Below are 24,188 nucleotides of genomic sequence, written 5' to 3' on the forward strand. Positions count from 1 at the left end.
TTCTTGACGTGCTAAAATGGCAGGGCAGTACAAACCCCCCCCAAATGACCCCATTTTGGAAAGTAGACACCCCAAGGAAATTGCTGAGAGGCATGTTGAGCCCATTGAATATTATTTTTTTTTGTCCCAAGTGATTGAATAATGACAAAAAAAAAAATTTACAAAAAGTTGTTACTAAATGATATATTGCTCACACAGGCCATGGGCATAAGTGGAATTGCACCCCAAAATACATTTAGCTGCTTCTCCTGAGTATGGGGATACTACATGTGTGGGACTTTTTGGGAGCCTAGCCGCATACGGGCCCCAAAAACCAAGCACCGCCTTCAGGATTTCTAAGGGCGTAAATTTTTGATTTCACTCCTCACTACCTATCACAGTTTTGAAGGCCATAAAATGCCAAAATGGCACAAACCCCCCCCCCCCAAATGACCCCATTTTGGGAAGTAGACACCTCAAGCTATTTGCTGAGAGGCATGTTGAGTCCATGGAATATTTTATATTTTGCCACAAGTTGTGGGAAAGTGACAATTTTTTTTTTTTTGCACAAAGTTGTCACTAAATGATATATTGCTCAAACATGCCGTGGGCATATATGGAATTACACCCCAAAATACATTCTGCTGCTTCTCCTGAGTACGGGGATACCACATGTGTGGGACTTTTTAGGAGCCTAGCCGCGCACGGGGCCCCGAAAACCAAGCACCGCCTTCAGGATTTCTAAGGGCGTAAAGTTTTGATTTCACTCCTCACTACCTATCACAGTTTCGAAGGCCATAAAATGCCAAGATAGCACAAACCCCCCCAAATGACCCCATTTTGGAAAGTAGACACCCCAAGCTATTTGCTGAGAGGCATGGTGAGTATTTTGCAGGTCTCATTTGTTTTTGAAAATGAAGAAAGACAGGAAAAAAATTTTTTTTTTCAATTTTCAAAACTTTGTGACAAAAAGCGAGGTCTGCAAAATACTCACTATAACTCTCAGCAAATAGCTTGGGGTGTCTACTTTCCAAAATAGGGTCATTTGGGGGGGGTTTGTGCCACCTGGGCATTCCATGGCCTCCGAAACTGTGATAGGCAGTGAAGAGTGAAATCAAAAATTTACGCCCTTGGAAAGCCTGAAGGCGGTTCTTGGTTTTCGGGGTCCCGTACGCGGCTAGGCTCCCAAAAAGTCTCACACATGTGGTATCCCTGTACTCAGGAGAAGCAACAGAATGTATTTTGGGGTGTAATTTCACATATTCCCATGGCATGTTTGAGCAATATATCATTTAGTGACAACTTTGTGCAAAAAAAAAAAAAATGTGTTTTTTTTTTTCCCGCAACTTGTGTCACAATATAAAATATTCCATGGACTCTACATGCCTCTCAGCAAATAGCTTGGGGTGTCTACTTTCCAAAATGGGGTCATTTGGGGGGGTTTTGAACTGTCCTGGCATTTTATGCACAACATTTAGAAGCTTATGTCACACATCACCCACTCTTCTAACCACTTGAAGACAAAGCCCTTTCTGACACTTTTTGTTTACATGAAAAAATATTTTTTTTTGCAAGAAAATTACTTTGAACCCCCAAACATTCTATATTTTTTTAAAGCAAATGCCCTACAGATTAAAATGGTGGGTGTTTCATTTTTTTTTTCACACAGTATTTGAGCAGCAATTTTTCAAACGCATTTTTTTTGGAAAAAACACACTTTTTAAAATTTTAATGACGATACTAAGCTAAGCAGGGCAATAACTTCTCCGCAGGATGTGGAAACCTTGCAAAAAGACATGAACAAATTAATGGGGTGGGCGACCAAATGGCAAATGAGGTTCAATGTAGAAAAATGTAAAATAGTGCATTTGGGTGGCAAAAATATGAATGCAATCTATACACTGGGGGGAGAACCTCTGGGGGAATCTAGGATGGAAAAGGACCTGGGGGTCCTAGTAGATGATAGGCTCAGCAATGGCATGCAATGCCAAGCTGCTGCTAATAAAGCAAACAGAATATTGGCATGCATTAAAAGGGGGATCAACGTAAGAGATAAAACGATAATTCTCCCACTCTACAAGGCTCTGGTCCGGCCGCACCTGGAGTATGCTGTCCAGTTCTGGGCACCAGTCCTCAGGAAGGATGTACTAGAAATGGAGCGAGTACAAAGAAGGGCAACAAAGCTAATAAAGGGTCTGGAGGGTCTTAGTTATGAGGAAAGGTTGCAAGCACTGAACTTATTCTCTCTGGAGAAGAGACGCTTGAGAGGGGATATGATTTCAATTTACAAATACTGTACTGGTGACCCCACAATAGGGATAAAACTTTTTCGCAGAAGAGAGTTTAATAAGACTCGTGGCCACTCATTACAATTAGAAGAAAAGAGGTTTAACCTTAAACTATGTAGAGGGTTCTTTACTGTAAGAGCGGCAAGGATGTGGAATTCCCTTCCACAGGCGGTGGTCTCAGCGGGGAGCATTGATAGCTTCAAGAAACTATTAGATAAGCACCTGAATGACCGCAACATACAGGGATATACAATGTAATACTGACATATAATCACACACATAGGTTGGACTTGATGGACTTGTGTCTTTTTTCAACCTCACCTACTATGTAACTATGTAATGCACTAAAACACACTATATTGCCCAAATGTTTGATGAAATAAAAAAGATGATCTTAGGCCGAGTACATGGATACCAAACATGACATGCTTTAAAATTGCGCACAAACGTGCAGTGGCGACAAACTAAATACATTTTTAAAAGCCTTTAAAAGCCTTTACAGGTTACCACTTTAGATTTACAGAGGGGGTCTACTGCTAAAATGACTGCCCTTGATCTGACCTTCGCGGTGATACCTCACATGCATGGTGCAATTGCTGTTTATATTTGACGCCAGACCGACGCTTGCGTTCGCCTTTGCGCGAGAGCAGGGGGGGACAGGGGTGCTTTTTTTTTTTTTTCTTTTGCTTTTTTATCTTATTTTTAAGCTGTTCCTTTCATTTTTATTTTTTTTTTAATCATTTTTATTGTTATCTCAGGGAATGTAAATATCCCCTATGATAGCAATAGGTAGTGACAGGTACTCTTTTTTGAAAAAACTGGGGTCTGTTAGACCCTAGATCTCTCCTCTGCCCTCAAAGCATCTGACCACATCAAGATCCGTGTGATAAAATGCTTTCCCAATTTCCCAATGGCGCTGTTTACATCCGGCGAAATCTAAGTCATGAAATGCTCGTAGCTTCCGGTTTCTTAGGCCATAGAGATGTTTGGAGCCACTCTGGTCTCTGATCACCTCTATGGTCAGCTGACTGAATCACCGTCTGCATTCTCAGGTTCCCTGTTGGGACAGGAGAGCCAGAGAAAAACATGGAAGATGGTGGTGGGGGATTCCCTCCCACTGCTTGTAAAAGCGGTCTAGAGGCTGATTAGCCGCTAGGATTGCTTTTACATGAAAGGCGACCGCTGGCTGAAAAGAATGATACCAAGATGATACCTAAACCTGCAGGCATCATTCTGGTATAACCACTCAAAGTCCAGCAACATACCAGTACGTTGCTGGTCCTTGTTGGGCATATATTGTAAACTTTTTTTTCATGCAGCCTGTGCAGCCTCCGACAGCGCTGGAGTCACGGCTTTATGTATCGTGGGAGCAAACACTGTTGCTGTCAAGATAAATAAATCCACTCTGCAGCTGAATGGCATACCTGAAAACAAAAAAATGGTTACCAACAAAACACATATCTGAAAAGCAAACATGTTAAAACATAATAACAATAAAACATTGCAGAATAGAATACAGTAAAAAAGAGTAGAACAATAGAGAGAGAATAGAGAGAGAGAGAACAATAAAACGACAACTATTTTTTTTTTTTTTTTTTGTGTTTTTAATTTTTTTAATTTTTTTTTTAATTTTTTACACTTTTTTTAGTAACTTTAACTTTTGTAACTGGTATCAGGTTTGGGTCTCTCAAAATGCGATGGCATCTTGGGAGACCCTGTGAAAGTGTGTCCTAGTCTGTGCAATGCTGTACCCTACGCTAATACTCAACTAGTGTATGGTAGCGTTCAAAACATTCACCAATGCATAGACCAAGATTGTCAGGACAGGAGGGACAATAATACCGGGTGTCACGCCTAAATCCGCGCTTGCTACAGACACGACATCTTCTTTGGAGGCTCGTTGGGTAGGGGTACTCGAAAGGACATAAGGAAAATGCCTCTAATGCAGCCGGCTTACTGCATTTGGTTGGGGAAGGTGAGGTGGAGCACCGTCTGGAAACAGAAGGGCTCTGACAATCTCTTCCTAGAATTTCCTAGAAGGATCCAGTCCGTCCTGAAGCTCTGTATAGCACATGAGCGTTCAGCAAAGCCAGTTGAAATAAATAAACAAACTTTTTTTGTACCAGCGTCTGGCCTTACGGGCAACTAGGTACGGCGCCAACAACTGGTCGTTGAGGTCCACCCCTCCCATATTTTGGTTATATTCGTGGACACAGAGGGGTTTCTCCACAACACCAGTCACCGTAGTAATTTGGACCGTCGTGTCTGCATGAAAGGAGGTAAGAACGAAAACATTCTTATTGTCCCTCCACTTCATAGCGAGCAAATTATTACACTGCAAGCAGGCTCTCTCCCTTAGCCTAAGACGGGAATCTACAAACCGCTGGGGAAAGCCCCGACGATTAGGTCGCACGGTGCCACATGCTCCAATCTGTTGATCAAAAAGGTGACTAAAAAGTGGCACGCTCGTGTAATAATTGTCCACTTACAAGTGGTACCCCATTCCGAATAAGGGTGACACCAAGTCCCACACTATCTTGCCAGCACTTCCTATGTAGTCAGGGCAGTTTGTCGGCTCTACGTGACTATCTTTGCCCTCGTAAACCATAAATCTACATGTATAGCCTGTGGCCCTGTCACAGAGCTTATACATCTTGACCCCGTATCTGGCACGCTTGCTGGGAAGGTACTGTTTGAATGACAAGCGGCCAGAAAACTTAATAAGGGACTCATCAACGCAGACAACTTGATGGGGAGTAAACAAGTCTGCAAAACGCTGGTTGAAGTAGTGCACGAGGGGCCGAATTTTGTAGAGCCGATTGTATCCAGGGTCTCCACAAGGACGACAGAGTTCATTGTCATTGAAGTGCATGAACCGCAAAATCTGCTCGTATTGTGCCCTGGCCATGGAAGCAGAGAACACGGGAATATGGTAAATTGGGTCAGTGGACCAATATGACCGCAACTCACTCTTTTTATTTATGCCCATGTTGAGGGAAAGGCCCAGAAAGATCTTAAATTTGGAGACCATAATTGGTCTCCAATCTCTAGCAAGGGAGGACTGGGGATTAGCGGCGATGTGTTGACCAGCGTATAAATTGCTTTGGTCCACAATAGATCTATAGAGATCTTCAGTGAAAAACAGTGAATAAAAATCCAGTGGCGTAAAATCAACTGTTTCCACCTGAATTCCGGGTTGGCCAGTGAATGGGGAGGTACGGGTGCTGCAGAAGTGATGGGTTCCCAATTTGGATTGGCGAATGCAGCAGGAAGGGCACTATGGGCACGACGGGCCTGTGTTCGTCTTCTTGGTGGCAGCGGGACACTACTAGTGCTTGCCACCTCGCCAGCTTGAACTGCACTTATGGGACTCGCCACGTCACCACGTGATACTGCAGTGCTGGATGTACGACCAGGGTGTACTAGGCCGCTGGTGCTTGCCAGTTCACCAGAAGGAATAGCAGCGCTAGTACTTCTCTGCTCCATACGAGGGACCTGCAGTTCTTGCACTTCAAGGACAGAAGAAGAAGATTGGGGTCTGGTACGCCTGACCTTAGCAGGGACCACAACTCCGTCATCAGAGCTATCTGTCATGGAGCCGCTGTCCTCTACAGGATCATATTCTGAGCCTGAATCTGACAGATGAGTGACTTCCTCTTCACTATCTGTCATGCTCAGAAACGTGTAGGCCTCTTCACTAGTGTACCTTCGATTTGCCATTTTGAGCTCTAAATTTAGGGGTACACTAGTGAGACTCACAGGCAAAAAGCTCCTGACTGTCAGCGACTGTATCAAAATGCTACCAAAAAACTGTTAGCGATCGCAGGGATCAGGCCTGACTCTGCGAACGCTGCAGTTATGTGTGCTTAGTGTTTTGTAAGAGTCAGTGATCGATCGATACTGCACTTGGGTGGGCTGAGCAGGGCTGGGCAGAGGGGCAAAACGCAGGTGCTAGCAGGTATCTGGGCTGATCCCACTAACACTGCGTTTATGGGAACCCTAAACTGCTGGGGATGCTAGTATAGATCTGATCGGATCAGATATTGATCCGTTCAGATACTATAGCACTAAGGGAGGTGTATGCTGCGTGCGTGGGTGTTAGAAGTACTGGTGCTAACCTGACGCTGCCTGGGGCAACGCAGACCTTATCTGACCCTAAAAACGTAACTTATATCACCGCCGGGCAATTAGGGGGTTAAACCTTTATAAGGTAATAAACGGCGGGTGCCCTAAAACTATAATAAACTTTAAAAAACAAACTAACTAACCAGCGTCACCCGTAACAGTTATAAGGTGATCGCTGGTGAAAGGGTTAACTAGGGGGCAATCAGGGGGTTAAAACCTTTAGTAGGTAGTATATGGGGGTCCCTGTCGCTATAAAACGCTGACGGCGAACCTATATACTTACCTCCCTGACTAGCGTCACCAATGACACTAATACAGCGATCAGAAAAATGATCGCTTAGTGACACTGGCAACGGGGGGTGATCAAGGGGTTAACTTTTATTAGGGGGGGTTAGGGGGTACCCTGGACCTAAAGGGGGGTACCCCAGACCTAAAGGGGGCTAACCCTAACTGCCCTAACACTTATAACTGTCACAAACTGACACCAATGCAAAAAAAACTTGCTATTGGTGTCACTGTGACAGGGGGTACAGGGGGGTGATCGGGGGGTGACTGGGGGTGAAAAGTGTGCCTGCGTGTTATACTGAACGTGTAGTGTTGGTGCACTTACTTGATGTCTTCTCTCCTCTGCACCAGAACAAAAAAGACCGCCTCGAGGAGAGATTACATCACTTCCTCTGCCTCTGTTTACATTACAGAGTCAGAGGAAGATCCTCATTGGCTGGGAGTGATCGAGGGGGGGCCACGAATGGATGGCCTCCCCCTCACCTCTCATGCTCCCAGACACAAGCCGGCCGCCTCGGGCACAGGGCGGGGTCCGACCGGACCCCCCCGCCCGCGGGAGGCAGATCACGTACAGGTACGTGATTCTGCCTGCCCGTGCCATTCTGCCGACGTACATCGTCGTGAGGCGGTCGGCAAGTGGTTAACACCTGATACCAGCCCACATTCCACACACATAAATTGGTGCGTATGTTGTGCTGGAAGCTGCATTTCTATGTACCGTATATACTCGAGTATAAGTCGTTCCGAGTATAAGTCGAGACCCTAATTTACCATAAAAAGGGGAAAAATTTATTGACCCGAGTATAAGACGAGGGTGAGAAATGCAGCAGCTACTGTAAGTGGAAAAAGAGGGTCAACAATGCCCATCTGCAGCTGTATACCTCCCTGTGTCCTGTGCATATGTGTCATGTGTCCTGTGCATATGTGTCATGTGTCCTGTGCATATGTGTCCTGTGCATATGTGTCATGTGTATATGTACCTGTGTCATGTACCTGTGTCCTGTGTATATGTGCATGTACCTGTGTCCTGTGTATATGTGCATGTACCTGTGTCCTGTGTATCTGTCATGTGTATATGTACCTGTGTGCATGTGTCTGTGTGTGTGTGTGCATCCTACCTGTGTCCTGTGCATCCTCCGTGCGCCACTCTGCACCGATCAGCGTGTAGTATTTGGCGGCCATTCACTGTTCAAAAGCCGCGCCACCTCCTCGTCCAAAAAACTCAATTTCCCAGCAGTCAGCGGTCAGTCAATCACGGACATTCTCTCATCCTCATACCACGGCCGAGGATGAGAGAATGTCCGTGATAGGCTGCACACTGACTGCCTATCACAGACAAGGAGGCGCGGCTTTTGAACTGTGAGAGCCGCTGCCGAGTAGACTAGATTGTATCACACGCTGGCCGCCGTCTGCCTGCATGACACGCTGATCATGTAGGCAGACGGCGGTGACTCGTGTATAAGTCGAAGGGGGCACTTTCAGCCCCAAAAAAGGGGCAGAAAAATTCGACTTATACACGAGTATATACGGTACATGATTAAGCAATGAGATCAAAGAGTGGAAGGTCAGCACATGCTCCCAAACCATGTTTGTATGGTCAGACAAGAACAATACAGCATTGACAGCATAGCCACATAAACCCACTTTTGAATGAAAAAAATGCACAATGGGGGCAGGAGGCGGAGCCTAGCGGAGCAGACATGCATTGTTAGAGCTCCACACCGCTGAGGAGAGAAGAGAAGGACAAAGCGGAGCCTGCAGGCTCAAAAGGTATCCATTTGAACCTTTTTGCCCCAGGGAACAAACTGTGAAAGTTTGGGCAGGAAATATGGTACTGGGAGGAAACCGTGGCAGAAATAAAAATCACCTCACAAAGAGCTCACAGGCACTCACTGCAGCTGAAGCAGCTCCAGTCACCTCACAAGATACAGCATCAGGGCGCTCTCACAGACAGAAAATGTCACAGCAAGACTCTCCATTTGAGTCAGATACAGAACAAATCCTCTCACAAACTTCTCCACAAGCCTCCTCAACATCCCCAGTCATATTATTACAGTTTGAAAAGATGCTTCATAAGGCTTTAAAACAAACCTCAGACCAAATAACAAAAAGCCTAACCAAAGAAATAAGAGAGCTGGGAAACCGCACCGCAGCCTTAGAAATAAAAATGGATGAAATTGAAATTACAACCCAAGAAAATATAACAGAATTGGAACAATTAAAAAAAGAGAATTTAATACTTCAAACTAAGCTCGAAGATTACAAAAATAGAGCCAGACGTTCAAACTTGCGCATAAGGGGAATACCTGAAACTGTGACAGACCTGCAATCTACTATTACTGCTCTATTACAAGAACTAAAGCCAGATATCCCTATTGAACGTTTAGAACTGGACAGAGTACACAGAGCCCTCACAGCCAAAAAGAAAGATGGACCCCCACGTGATATAATCACAAAATTTCATTATTACAGAACGAAAGAACAAATACTAATTGCTGCAAGAGAAAAAAAGGAACTTAATTTTGAAGGACACAATTATCAAATTTTTGCTGACCTATCCCAACTTACTATTACTAAAAGACAATCCATGAAACCCCAACTAATGGAACTGCAACGCCACAACATTATGTATCAATGGGGCTTCCCCTTTTCAGTCAGATTTAACTACCAAGGTACAATTTACAGAAGCAGATCAGCAGATGAACTACAACAAACCCTTTTAAAATTAAATCTGACAGAACCCACAAGCAGCAACACCCCCACACGAAGAAGAATGGCATCATCTTCACCTTCAGGCAGCACCCAGAAAATTTCAGAACAAAATGGGAATTATCATTCTCACAAAAGAGGCCGTTATGCCACATCATCCATGGACCAAGAAGATTCAATGGACTGACATCCTAATTCCTGATATCTCTTCATTTATTATACTAAGAGATGGTTCTCTATAAAAAAACTATATTTATAACTGAATGTAACTGCATTCTGATAGTCACACACTGTGTGGGATCATGTTACATTCCAGTTATATTTCTTATTACTTCTGATTCATATAGCCTTAGAATATATAAGTGAAATAAGGAAATTCTTGTTCAGTTATATATTATCAGGTAATAACAATAGATTTATTACTTTTTAGGACAAATATGTTCAATAATCCAGAAGTAATGGAAGCTTTTTCTTTCTTTTCTTAAAACAAATATATTATTACCTAACTAGTTCCTAGAATTATGTTTTTGTTTATTCTAATCTGAAGCAATACAACCTCAATTTTATGAGTTAACATATCTAAACAGTTACATATGAATAAAATATGTAATTGTTTACTCTAAAAGGGTTAAAATCCCAAAATAATTCAAACTATCTTCATCAATACCAAAGTTATTAACAGTACCTTTCTAACTAAATTATTTAGCCTAGGGCAAGACTAACCATATACAACCACCCTGGAATAAATAATTTCAACAAAAACTATATTCTGCACTCCAATTAATGAAACATCATTTTGATGTCTTTTGACATAGCACTTCTCTCCTGTAAGCGGAAGATCCGTGTACCCCCATTAGCCCTCCTCATTCTCCCAACCATATTATGTGGGAGTGTGACGAAGGCACTTATTCCCCTAAGAGAGATATTTATTCTCTTTTACGGGTAAATTGTGATTACTTGCAAAAAATAATTTATACAATGTATCATCTAATCTCATATGTTTTTTGTTTACTCTTTACTCCAGAATTCACTGGTTTCTTTTCTATCTATTCATCTCTTCAGTCCACACAGGTTGATCTGCGCAGTCAGCTCTGCATAACAAAAAGTAAGTCAAAACTATTTGATCTATTGCCATGGCACCACTGAATATACTTTCCCTGAATGTTCAGGGAATAAATGTCCCTCAAAAAAGGACCAAAGCCTTCCGTACTTTCCATAACAAGAAGGCTCACATAGTATGCCTCCAAGAAACACACTTCACCAAAGATTCTACTCCAAAATATATTTCTCCTTTTTATCAACAAATTTACACGGCTTCTGCCTGTACCAAGAAAAGGGGAACTCTAATTGCATTTCACCGATCCACATCATTCACCTTATCATCAGAAATTAAAGACCCAGAAGGTAGATACCTGATACTCATGGGTTATATAATGGATACAGCAATCACGGTGATTTCCTACTACGCTCCTAACAAACAACCTACAGCATTCCTCTCACATATATTACAAGTGATTAATACACACAAAATAGGAACAGTGATAATGTGTGGGGATTCGAACCAGGTCCTCCTCCCATTTCTAGATAAATCACCTTTTACACCATCCAAAATAACCTCTAGATTACCTTTTTCTCAACTTCTTTCCAAATACAATCTGGTAGATTCGTGGAGAGAAAGTAACCCAATGAAAAAGAAATTCACTTATTTCTCGCACCCTCATCAAACCTTCACCAGAATAGATCATATTTTTCTAACAATAGGAATGATACCAGAAATTATTGCATCAGATATAATTCCGATTCCGTGGTCTGACCATAATGCAGTATACACTACTATAGCCTCAGTCATACCAAAAGCGCATGACCCAACGTGGTACTTACCGGACATAATGCTCAAACACCCACTACATCAGATGGCCATTGAACAAGCTTTAAAGGAATACATATCAATTAATAATACAACAGACATCTCCCCAATAACACTGTGGGAAGCTCATAAGCCTGTCTTGCGTGGTACAATACAAAGACAAATGGCACTATTTAAACGGGAACGCAAAAATCTAGCAAAAAAACTAGAACTCAATTTTAATGCAGCCTACATATCGTTTCAAGATAATCCATCTCAGAGTACAAAATCTCATCTGGAAAAATCTAGATTGGAATACGATCTATTTCTCACTGAGTCAGTTGATAAATCCCTCAAACGCTCCAAACACAATTTCTACATGAATACAAACAAACCAGGTACATATTTGGCTCGGGCATTAAATTCAACTAACAAATCTTTCAAACCAATACGTTTGAAATTATCAAAAAATGTTTACACTTGTAATCCAGTTAAAATAGTCCATAAATTTCACTCACATCTCGCAACTTTATACAAGACAAACAATGAATTTAATCCAACAGAGGCTGAATCCTTCTTCTCAAAAATAACCTTACCTGAGTTATCTCAGAATCAAAAAAGCAGTTTGGATGAGCCTATAACTATAGATGAAGTTGCTAACGCCATAAAAGACCTAAAACTTAACAAAAGACCAGGCCCAGACGGCTACTCGGCTTTATACTATAAAACATTCTCAGAAATACTCTCTCCCATTCTCACTGAAACTTTTAACAAACTTCTAGATGGACATTCTTTTCGGCAAGAAACACTAATGGCAATTGTTTGTATGATCCCAAAACCCCTTTCTGATGATACTTCCTGTGTGAATTATCGGCCTATCTCTCTGTTAAACCTCGATATTAAATTATTAGCAAAAATAATAGCAAAACGCCTCAATAGCATTATAGGAAAATTAATACATAGAGATCAAGTAGGCTTCATGCCAAATAGACAGGCAGGCGATAATATACGCAGGGCAGTGTTATTGGCACATATTGCTAAAAAACGGAAAATCCCTTTATGTTTTCTATCTCTCGATATTAAGAGGGGATTTGACACAGTATCCTGGCAATATATGCAATATTCATTACAAAAATGGGGTTTTGGACCCCACTTTTTAACATGGATCAAAGCATTATATAATAAACCCAAAGCCTATATAAAATATGCTGGATACAAATCTGAAGCCTTTAATATCGAAAGAGGTACCCGACAGGGTTGCCCATTATCTCCCTTATTATTTGCCCTTATACTCGAACCCATGGCCCAATACATCAGAACAAACCAAACTATAACTGGCATTGAAGTAGGAGGTATTACACACAAATTATGTATATTTGCAGACAATATATTGCTTTTTCTATCATCACCACAGGTCTCTGGTCCTAACTTAATACCAGCTCTTGATGGATTTGCAGCCCTATCCGGCCTTATGATTAATCCTAAGAAATGCCTAGTGCTTAATATTTCACTCACAAACATGGAATTGATCCCGGCTAGGGCTGCACTCCCATTCACATGGGCAGAAAAATCAATCCCATATCTTGGAATTCATTTAACAGCATCTCATTCTGACTTATTCTCAACCAATTATCCTCCTGTATTAAGACAGATCACAAATCTAATAAAACAATGGTCGCAACTTCCTTTATCCTGGATAGGGAAGATTAATGCAATCAAAATGACTATTCTACCCAAATTGCTTTATCTATTCAGAGTCCTCCCTATTCCAACTCCTTCCTATTTTTTGAGAATAGTACAAAAAAGAGCAACTTCGTTTATATGGGGCTCTTCTAAACCACGTATACCTATACACACACTACATCTTCCCAAAAATAAAGGAGGCCTGGAATACCCTAATTTTACTAACTACTACAGAGCAGCACATTTGGCCAGTCTGTCCAAATACCATGCAAAACAGGAAATCCCATTATGGGTATTTATAGAGGCTTCAGAAAATGACCCTCTATTAATATCAAATTTATTATGGCTTGATCCTAAAGACTGCTTTAAAATTCATAATCCCATAACTAAACACTTCTTATCTCTCTGGGATAAACTAAAAACCAAATATCAGTTACAATCTCCACACAATCCTCTCCTTTCTTTTATCAGAAATCCGGCCTTTTATCCGGCATGGATCTACCCAAATTCTTTTAAAGCTTGGACAACATCAGGCATTCAGACACTAAATTACTTCACTTGGACAACATCAGGCATTCAGACACTAAATGACTTCATAGCATCTAAATCATTCCTTTCATTCCCATCGCTTAGAGAAAAATATGATCTACCAAACTCTGAGATATTTAGATATCTCCAAATCAAAAATTTCTATACACCATTCCTAAAGGGGGATACACCATTATCCCAATTATCCATTTTTGAATCAATCTGTACAAAAGATCCATTTGCTAAAGGTACAATTTCATCACTTTATAATCAATTATATGGAGTAGCAAATCTTAATAGACCCTCTTACGTTCAGAGGTGGGAGGAGGACCTGGGACGAACTTTAGAAGACACGGACTGGTCTAACATATGGCTCACATCTAAGTCATCTTCACCCAACATCTTAGCACTGGAGACAAATTATAAAGTCCTAACTCGCTGGTACCTTGTACCCGCTAGAGTGGCAAAATATTCACCTAATACCTCAGCTCTTTGTTTTCGAGGATGCCCAGAAATAGGCACACATTTACACATATGGTGAACTTGCCCAGTAATCCAAACCTTCTGGAAGGAAGTCTTCGTGATTGCATCTAAAATATTTAAAAAAATAATACAACCAGATCCATATTTAACTTTACTTAATCTAAAACCGGAATGGTTAACACTCTCTCAATTCAAACTTAGGATCTAACTAATAACGGCTGCAAAACAAACAGTGGCCAAGGCATGGAAATCTCCTACATTGGTACTAGCAGAAACAATTCACAGAATGAATAATACAATGTCCCATGCTAAGATGGTAGCCATCGATCAAAATCAAATTCCAAAATTTGAAAAACTTTGGCATCCTTGGATAAAACAACAGTTCCTGTCAAACTTCAATGACTCTGTCCTGTTGCCATGGTAACAGATTAAATGACTTACAGAGACACCCATTCTAAGGCTTCAAAGAGAACTAAAAAGAATAATAAACTGACGAGCGGGACAACCTTGTGGACCATACCTCTACCTTTAAACCCTTTTTTCTTCTTTCTCTTTCCTTTTCTCCACCTTACGATTAAAGCTCATTATCAGAATTTATTTGACCTATATACACTCTACTTGTAAACAATATGTATAGTAGGTATAAATCATTTAAATACCTACAAAAGTAGCTAAGGAAATGATATATATCTTTAATTTAGGTTTACGTGAACCCAATGTTTAATATTTGAAATTTCATGATATTTACCTATATAAACCCTACTGTAAAACAATGAGCTTACTTTATAGATCCTTGTAAACTTACTTTATGTATCTTTATAACATTGTATACTCAATAAACTTCTTTTGACAAGGAAAAAAAATGCACAATAATTTCAGCTAACAAACAGCCTTAGTTGGGCATTTGTCAATATGCACAATATCATTCCTTTTTCCCCACAAATCACAGCAAAAAACCTGGCCTTCTCAGGCCAAACCAACACCCCCTACTGGAGCCCTTTATATAAGATGGGTTGTATTGTTAGCACACTGACAAACGCCCAATAGAAGTACACGCCCACCAGTATCTTTCTATCTGTCTCTTCATGTATGTCTAAAGTGATACACACCTGATGAGCAGGAACACATAATACTATTTGCAACTGTGGTAGCCCTTGGCTATGTGCATTAAATCTCCAAATACAGGCCACAGATCGATGTACATTTGCATAGACAACATCAATGTCTTTATGGACCTTGCTTTGTGCACTGGTCCAAATCATTTGGTGGACGGGGGATTATGCTGTGGGGTTGTTTTTCAGGGGTTGGGCTTGGCCTCTTAGTTCCAGTGACAGGAACTCTTAAGGCATCAGCATACCAAGACATTTTGGACAATTTCATGCTCCCAACTTTGTGGAAACAGTTTGGGGATGGCCCCTTCCCGTTCCAACATGACTGCACACCAGTGCACAAAGCAAGGTCCATAAAGACATGGATAAGTGAGTTTGGGATGGCAGAACTTGACTGGCCTGCACAGAGTCCTGACCTCAATCCGATAGAAACCTTTTGGCTGAATTAGAGCAGAGACTGCGAGCCAGGCCTTCTCATCCAACATCAGTGCCTGGCTTCACAAATGCACTTCTAAAAGAATGGTCAAACATTCCCATAGACACACTAAACCTTGTGGACAGTCTTCCTAGCCTTCCTAGAAGCTGTTCTAGCTGGAAAGTGGGGCCAAATCAAATTTTAACCCTGCGACTAAGACTGGGCTGCCATTAAAGTTCATGTGTGTGTAAAGGCAGGCGTCCCGATACTTTTGGCTAGATAGTGTATCTGTCAAGAACCCTCCTACACATAAATACTACATTTAGACATATTTTTAGGACTTGGGAGATGAGACAACTTCGCTACATGAAGTGGCATGTTTGGGATTCAAACCCAGACGCTCAGGGATGCTAAGCAGAAGTTCTCACCTCTAAGCCACAGAGCTGTCACATGTGAAAACCTCCTACACATAAATACTGCATTTCTTTGTACATACAGGTGATGGAATTACATTACTCAAGAGTTATTCTTCTTGACTTATTCTGTGATATTTGCTGGTTCTTTGTGGGTGAATGTAGAATAGTTATATTACCCTCAAATTTTTAGAAATTACATTTTGATTTCTGATGTTGGTACACATATCACATTTTTTGGGCTCAAATTATGATTATTTGGAAATAATAAAAAGCACAAAAAATTGTGACTCATTTTAAATTTGCATCAGCAATGGTATGGTTTGTGGATTGTAAAGACACCTGTGTCAGTTTGGCTAAAGATTGTCGTGAGATGGAGTGTAACAAGTGAAAGTGACAGAGAAAAATACATTTTAACAAAACATCAAAATATTCCACATTCTAGCATTCTTAAAAACAAAATGTATTAAGTAGTTGCAACAGTGTTGCAAAGGAACATTTATTTCAGAGAAAGATACATTTCATCTCAAAATTAAAAGGATTTATTTGGGGAAGTGACAATTGTACCATTAGAATCAATGGCTAAAACTTGCATTGGACTATAATAGCGCTGATTTTCACTCCCAAAAAATGCTCTATAACACAGCGATCATCTCTGTATTTACTATAGCGCCCTGTAAAAAAGACACTGGAGCTAAAATGAGAGCTATTTACAGGTCTGAGCATGCTCAGTTGTGTTGACACCTAGTTGAACAAAAACGGGGAATTATCTCTTCTCAGACTTTTAAAGATATTTCAGTGTAGAAATCACTTTTTCACACAGTTTAAAAGCAGATTACCTTTAAATAATATACCCCATATTTTAGTACTATTTAGGCAATTATATCATGCTCTAAACATTATTTCCATGTGCACTACTCCAGGTTTTAGCAGAGTAAGGGTTTGGGCGCTATTTTTGGGAGATACTTTCACACCTCAGATATTAAATATAGAATTTTACCTCAATTGTTTTATTAGTGATTTTTAAATATTTTATCTATTTTAGTTTTATGTATTATATTTTTATCCTATTTTAGATCTCTTTCATTTTCACATCTTTTCGCTCATGTGTCATCCTCTGATTGCCATTTAATATGATAATGGTTGATCTAATGAGGTTTTTTTTATTGATAACATCATTTCCGGTGTTCCCAGCATTGGTAATTTTACCTTGTGTCCCCAGTGAATTATATACACACTCAGTGGCAATTTTAGGACATTATTTGGTAAGGTATGTTTTACCCTGCTGTAACGAAACGTCCCACACTCCGCTTGAGTGCTTTTGTCATATACCGCTTCTTCCCAGTCTGAATATAGATATCAGATATTCCAACCGCTCACAAAGCACAAAACACAATGATACTTGTTTAGTTGCTGAACATGGACTGTTTATTAGAACCAAAATACAAGTCTTATATACAGTAGAAGAGGAGGTCACCCCTCCTGCTTCTGCTCATATTACTCTAACAATACACCTGTAACCAGAAACCTAATTAACATGAGATAATTAACTAATCCCTTAAAGCAGCCGATGTGACTCCTTGCCCTCCTGAGCATTGTTATAATTAATCAGGATTTCACTACAGTTTAGACTTGTTGTCACCGAGCTTCACACAGTGGATTATACATTATCATAAGTATAAACACAGGACGCCTTCTCACAATAGCAGGAGCTCCAGCAGGAGTCGGCCCGTCTCCTACATTGTACATGTCAGAAACCATGAATCAGACTGAGACAGAAGTACAGTTAATCACACTTGTTTAATAATAATAAAAAGGTAAACATAGTAAGTGTAGTCAATACATAGCCAGAGTTCAGTAACCAGATCGGGTAGTCAGCCAATGCTAATGTTAGAGAGCCAGAGTTCAATGTAGTAGTACAGCAAGCAGCATCAGGAGCCAGAAGAGACGTCAGCCGAGCAAGTCTTCAACAGGAACGCAGGAGAAAGTCTCTGAGATGTGACCAAAGGCGAAGGCAGAGATGAAGTGAGCTGAATGGCTTTAAGTAGCCAGGACTGCCGAGCAGATCATCAACAGCTGAGTCACTGTGGAGAGAAAGGAGCTGGCAATTAGCGGACAGCTGAGCGGCCAGCTCAGAGAAGGAAGGGCTGAGCCCAGCCCTAACAGTACCCCCTCCTCAACGACCCCTCCCCCTCGGAGGAACACCGGGCTTGAGGGGAAAACGTCTATAGAAATCACGGAGGAGGACAGGGCATGTATGTTCGAGGATGAGACCCAAGAGCGTTCCTCCGGACCGCACCCCTTCCAATGAACCAGGTACTGTATGCGCCCATGGAACCTACGGGAGTCAACAATGGATTGTACTTCATACTCCTCATGGTTCTCAACCTGTTTAGGGTGAGGTCGTGGCACCGAGGTGGTAAAGCGGTTGCAGACCAAAGGTTTCAATAAGGAGACATGAAACACATTAAAGATGCGCATACTAGGAGGAAGGTCCAACACGTAAGCCACTGGGTTAATCCTGTGAAGGATATGGAAAGGCCCAATAAACCGAGGTGCGAACTTCAAAGAAGGAACACGAAGTCAGAGGTTGCGAGACGACAACCAGACTCTGTCCCCAACCTGGTAGGAAGGCGCAGGCAGGCGTCTGCGGTCAGCATGGAGTCTGTACCTACCGTTAGCAAAGCCTCCTGGACTTGTGCCCAATTGAAACGAAGGCCACGGAGATGCTCCTCTAATGCAGGAACACTCTGTGGAACAAACGAGTCAGGCAACACGGAAGGTTGGAAACCATAGTTCGCCATAAACGGGGACACACGGGAAGCTGAATTCAAGGCACTATTGTGAGCAAACTCCGCCTACGGTAAGAGGTCTGACCAGTTGTTATGATGGTCAGAAATATAGCAACGTAGGAATTGCTCCAAGGACTGATTGCCTAGTTCTGCGGCCCCATTAGACTGCGGGGGATACGTAGAGGAGAAAGCAAGCTGAATACCCAATTGTGCACAAAAGGCTTGCCAGAACAGGGACACAAACTGACTACCCCTGTCTGAGACAATCACCTTGGGTAGCCCATGTAAGCGGAAGATAAAAGCCAGTTCCTTAGAAGTAGGCAACTTCTTGAGTGTAATACAATGCGACATTTTCGCGAACCGGTCAACCACCATAAGGATAACTGTGTTGCCCTGGGAGTTGGGTAACTCCACAATGAAATCCATAGACAGGTGGATTCAGGGTCTCTCTCCATTTGGTATGGGTTGTAGGAGGCCCGCTGGAAGGTGTCGTGGAGTCTTACTCTGAGCACACACGGAACAGGCAGCTACGAAGGTGGTTACATCAGCACATAGACTAGGCCACCGGAATTGTTGGGAAATGGCCCAAAAGAGTTGATTCTTCCCAGGGTGGTCAGCAGCCTTGGGAGAATGGTAAGTCTGGAGAACAGCAGTACGGAGACTCTCGGGAACAAAGCAGCGGTCATAAGGTTTCTCAGGAGAAGTATCGACCTGAGCAGCAAGAATTTTGTCACCCAAAGGAGAAGTAAGACTGGTGGCGACCAGGACAGAACCTCAGCATGGAGCCAATCAAAAGAAGGGTTGTGCCTCTGTAACCAAGGATAACCAATAACCAGGGGAAACTTAGGTGAGGAAATAACTTGGAATTGGATTATCTCATGGTGAAGGGCCCCTACGGCCATGGTGTCAGGACTGGCTCAGCCCTTCCTTCTCTGAGCTGGCCGCTCAGCTGTCGGCTAATTGCCAGCTCTCATCTCTTTTCACAGTTAACCAGCTGTTGTGGATCTGCTTGTCAGTCCCGCCTAATTAAAGATCTCCAGGTCACTTCATTCCTGCCTTCCCTTTGGTCACATCACAAGAAACCATCTCCTGCATTCCTGTTTAAAGACTGGCTTTGCTGACATCCCTTCTGGCTCCTTATCCTGCTTGCTGTTCCTCTACTTGGATCCCTGACTTCTGGCCTGGCTGAGTATCCGATCTGGTTACTGAACTCTGGCTTGGCTGATTACCCGATCTGGTTACTGAACTCTGGCTAGGCTGACTATCCGATCCAGTTACTGGACTCTGGCTGTGCTTTGACTATGCTTACTCTATTTATTTTTATGAATAAACAAGTGTGATTTTACTGTACTTCTGTCTCGGTCTGGTTCATGGTTTCTGACAGTAGGCGAAGGCCATGAATGCAGAAGATACAGTCAATCCACTTGTTGGTAATATTTTTTCCAGATTGGATGAGCAAGATCACCGCATGGATCAGTTTGCCATGGCATTAGAAATGCTACTGAGTCGCACGACTCACCTGGAATCCCCCACTGTGGCTGCTCCAGTACAACCTGAGATGCAGGCCGTCCCTGCTGCTGCGCCAGTCTCTTGAGTATTACCTCTATAAGAGGTATGACTGGTTCTGCCCCGCTTCCCCAGTGATTTGGGGGCGATCCAGTTCAATGCAGAGGGTTTCTCAACCAAGTTGAGATATACTTTGAGATGCTGCCCCAGGCATTTCCCACGGACAGAAGCAAAGTAGGGTTCGTGATATCTTTGCTTTCTGAGAGAGTCTTGGCCTGGGCTAACCCTCTATGGGAGACGCAAAAACCTGTTGTCTTGAGTTACCCTGAGTTTGTGGCCTCCTTTAAAAGGGTATTTGATGTTCCCGCACGCTCCACTTCTGCTGCCAAGTGCCTTATGTCCATCAAGTATGAGAACTGTTGCCGACTATGCCATTGAGTTCCGTACTCTGGCAGCAGAGGTTGCTTGGAACAATGAGGCCCTCATGACTTTCTCATGGTCTCTCGGATTCCATCAAGGATGAGATAGCAGCCCGAGATATACCCACTGAGCTGGAGAGCTTGATCTTGTTTGCCATCCTCATTGACTCCAGACTCAGAGAAAGACTTTCATTTAAGCCAGTTGCCGACCGCCGCACGCCGATGTACGTCGGCAGAATGGCATGGGCAGGCATATGGGCGTACCTGTACGTTCCTGCCTCCCAATGGGCGGGGGGCCCAATCACCCCCACTCCCCCCCCGATCACCCCCCTGCACCTCCTGTTACAGTGACACCAATAGCAGGTTTTTTTTTTTTTTACTGATGACAGCAATGCAGTAATTTGTGTCTGTTATAAGTTGTAGGACAGTTAGTGGTAGGCCCTTTTAGCGCTAGGGTACCCCTCTAACCCCCCTAATAAAGGTTTAACCCCTTGATCACCCCCCAGTTAACCCCTTCTTTGCTTGTTGCCAGTGTCACTAAGCAATCTTTTTTCTGATCGCCGTATTAGTGTCACAGGTGACGCTAGTTAGCCAGGTACGGTAAGTATTTAGGTTTACCGCCAGCTTTTTAAAGCGTAAGGTACCCCCATATAGTACCTAATAAAGGTTTTAACCCCCTGATTGCCCCCTAGTTAACCCCTTCACCAGTGATCACTGTATAACTGTTATGGATGACGCTGGTTAGTTTGTTTTTTATACCCGCCGTTTATTACCTAATAAAGGTTTAACCCCCTGATCGCCTGGCGGGTGATATAAGTTAGGATTTAGTGTCAGGGTCAGAGCCCAAAATAGCAAATCGAAGGTACAGTAGTGAAGAGGCCTACACGTTTCTGTGCATGACAGATAGTGAAGAGGAAGTCACTCATCTGTCAGATTCAGGCTCAGAATAAGATCCTGTAGACGACAGCGAGTTGTGGTCCCTGCCAAGGTCAGGCGCACCAGACCCCGATCTTCTTCTGCTGTTGAGGTTCAAGAACCGCAGGGCTCTCGTATGAAGCAGAGAAGTACTAGCGCCGCTATTCCTTCTAGTGAACTGGCAAGCACCAGGGGCGTAGTACACCCTGGTCATACATCCAGCACTGCAGTAACATGTGGTGACGTGGCGAGTCCCATAAGTGCAGTTCAAGCTGGCGAGGTGGCAAGCACAAGTAGTGTCCCGCTGCCACCAAGAAGACAAAGACAGGCCCGTCGTGTCCAAAGTGTCCTTCCTGCAGAATTCTCCAATCCTAATTGGGAGCCCACCACTTCTGCAGCACTTCCCCCATTCACTGGCAAACCCAGCATTCAGGTTAAACAGTTGATTTTACGTCACTTGATTTTTGTTCGCTGTTTTTCACTGAAGATCTCTATAGATCTATTGTGGACCAAAGCAATTTGTCTGCTGGTCAATACATGGCCAATTACGGTTTCCCAATTTAAGACCTTTCTGGGCCTATCCCTCGACATGGGCATAACTAAAAAGAGTGAGTTACGGTCATATTGGTCCACTGATCCAATTCACCATATGCCCGTGTTCTCTGCTTCCATGGCCAGGGTACAATACGAGCAGATTTTGCGGTTCATACACTTCAACAACAATGAACTCTGTCGTCCTCGTGGAGACTCTGGATACGATCGGCTCTACAAAATTCGGCCCCTCGTAAACCACTTCAGCCAACGTTTTGCAGACTTGTTTACTCCCCATCAAGTTGTCTGTGTTGATGAGTCCCTGATTAAGTTTTCTGGCCGCTTGTCATTGAAACAGTATCTTCCCAGCAAGCGTGCCAGATACACGATCAAGATGTATAAGCTCTGTAACAGGACCACAGGCTATACAACATTCACCATATGCCCGTGTTCTCTGCTTCCATGGCCAGGGTACGATACGAGCAGATTTTGCGGTTCATACACTTCAACAACAATGAACTCTGTCGTCCTCGTGGAGACCCTGGATACGATCGGCTCTACAAAATTCGGCCCCTCATAAACCACTTCAGCCAACGTTTTGCAGACTTTTTTACTCCCCATCAAGTTGTCTGTGTTGATGAGTCCCTGATTAAGTTTTCTGGCCGCTTGTCATTGAAACAGTATCTTCCCAGCAAGCGTGCCAGATACAGGATCAAGATGTATAAGCTCTGTAACAGGACCACAGGCTATACATGTAGTTTTATGGTTTACGAGGGAAGAGATAGTCAAGTAGAGCCGACAAATTGCCCTGACTACATAGGAAGCGCTGGCAAGATTGTGTGGGACTTGGTGTCACCCTTATTCGGAAAGGGGTACCATTTGTAGGTGGACAATTATTACACGAGTGCCACTTTTTAGTCACTTGTTTGATCTTCAGATTGGAGCATGTGGCACAGTGCGATCTAATCGCCGGGGCTTTCCCTAGCGGCTTGTAGATTCCCATCTTAGGCTGGGGGAGAGAGCCTGCTTGAAGTGTAATAACTTGCTCGCTATGAAGTGGAGGGATAATAAAAATGTTTTCGTTCTTACCTCCCTTCATGCAGACACGACAGTCCAAATTACTATGGCGACTGGTGTTGTGGTCAAACCCCTCTATGTCCAGGAATATAACCTCAATATGGGAGGGGTGGACCTCAACGACCAGTTGTTGGCGCCGTACCTAGCTGCCCGTAAGGCCAGACGCTGGTATAAAAAAGTGTCTGTATACTTATTTCAATTGGCTTTGCTGAATGATCATGTGCTATACAGAGCTTCAGAATGGACTGGATCCTTCCTTAAATTCCAGGAAGAGATTGGCAGAGCCCTTCTGTTTCCAGGCGGTTCTGTTTCCAGGCGGTGCTCGACCTCACCTTCCCAATCCAAATGCAGTAAGCCGGCTGCATGAGAGGCATTTTCCTTATGTCCTCTCAAGTACCCCTACCCAACGAGCCCCCCAAAGAAGATGTTGTGTCTGTAGAAATCGCAGATCTAGGCATGACACCCGCTATTTTTGTCCCTCCTGTCCTGACAATCCTGGTCTTTGCATTGGTGAATGTTTTGAATGCTACCAAACGCTAGTTAAGTATTAGCGTAGGGTACAGCATTGAACGGACTAGGCACACTTTCACAGGGTCTCCCAAGATGCCATCGCATTTAGAGAGACCCAAACCTGGAACCGAACCGTTACAGTTACAGTTACAAATAAAAGTGTAAAAAAAAAAAAAAAAAGCACAAAAAAATATAAAATTTAAAAAAAAATAAAATAGTTGTCATTTTATTGTTCTCTCTCTCCCTATTCTAGCTCTATTATTCTGCTCTTTTTTTTACTGTATTCTATTCTGCAATGGTTTATTGTGTTTTTTTTTAACCATTTTTTTGTTTTCAGGTACGCATTCAGTTGCAGCGTGGATTTATTTATATTGACAGCAACAACGTTTGCTCCTGAGATACATAAAGCCGTGACTCCAGCGCTGTTGGAGGTGATTTCACCACCACAGTTAAAAAAAGAGCATATATGCCGAAGCATGGGGGCAGCAGGGGTGGAGGAGCGATTTGCTCCTAACATTTGGGATGGATGCCCCCATGCTTCGGCATATATATATTTTAGGCACAGGTTGCGTTAA

This window comes from Aquarana catesbeiana, linkage group LG07 (assembly GCF_042186555.1).
Source record: "Aquarana catesbeiana isolate 2022-GZ linkage group LG07, ASM4218655v1, whole genome shotgun sequence".
NCBI classification, from domain to species: Eukaryota; Metazoa; Chordata; class Amphibia; order Anura; family Ranidae; genus Aquarana; species Aquarana catesbeiana.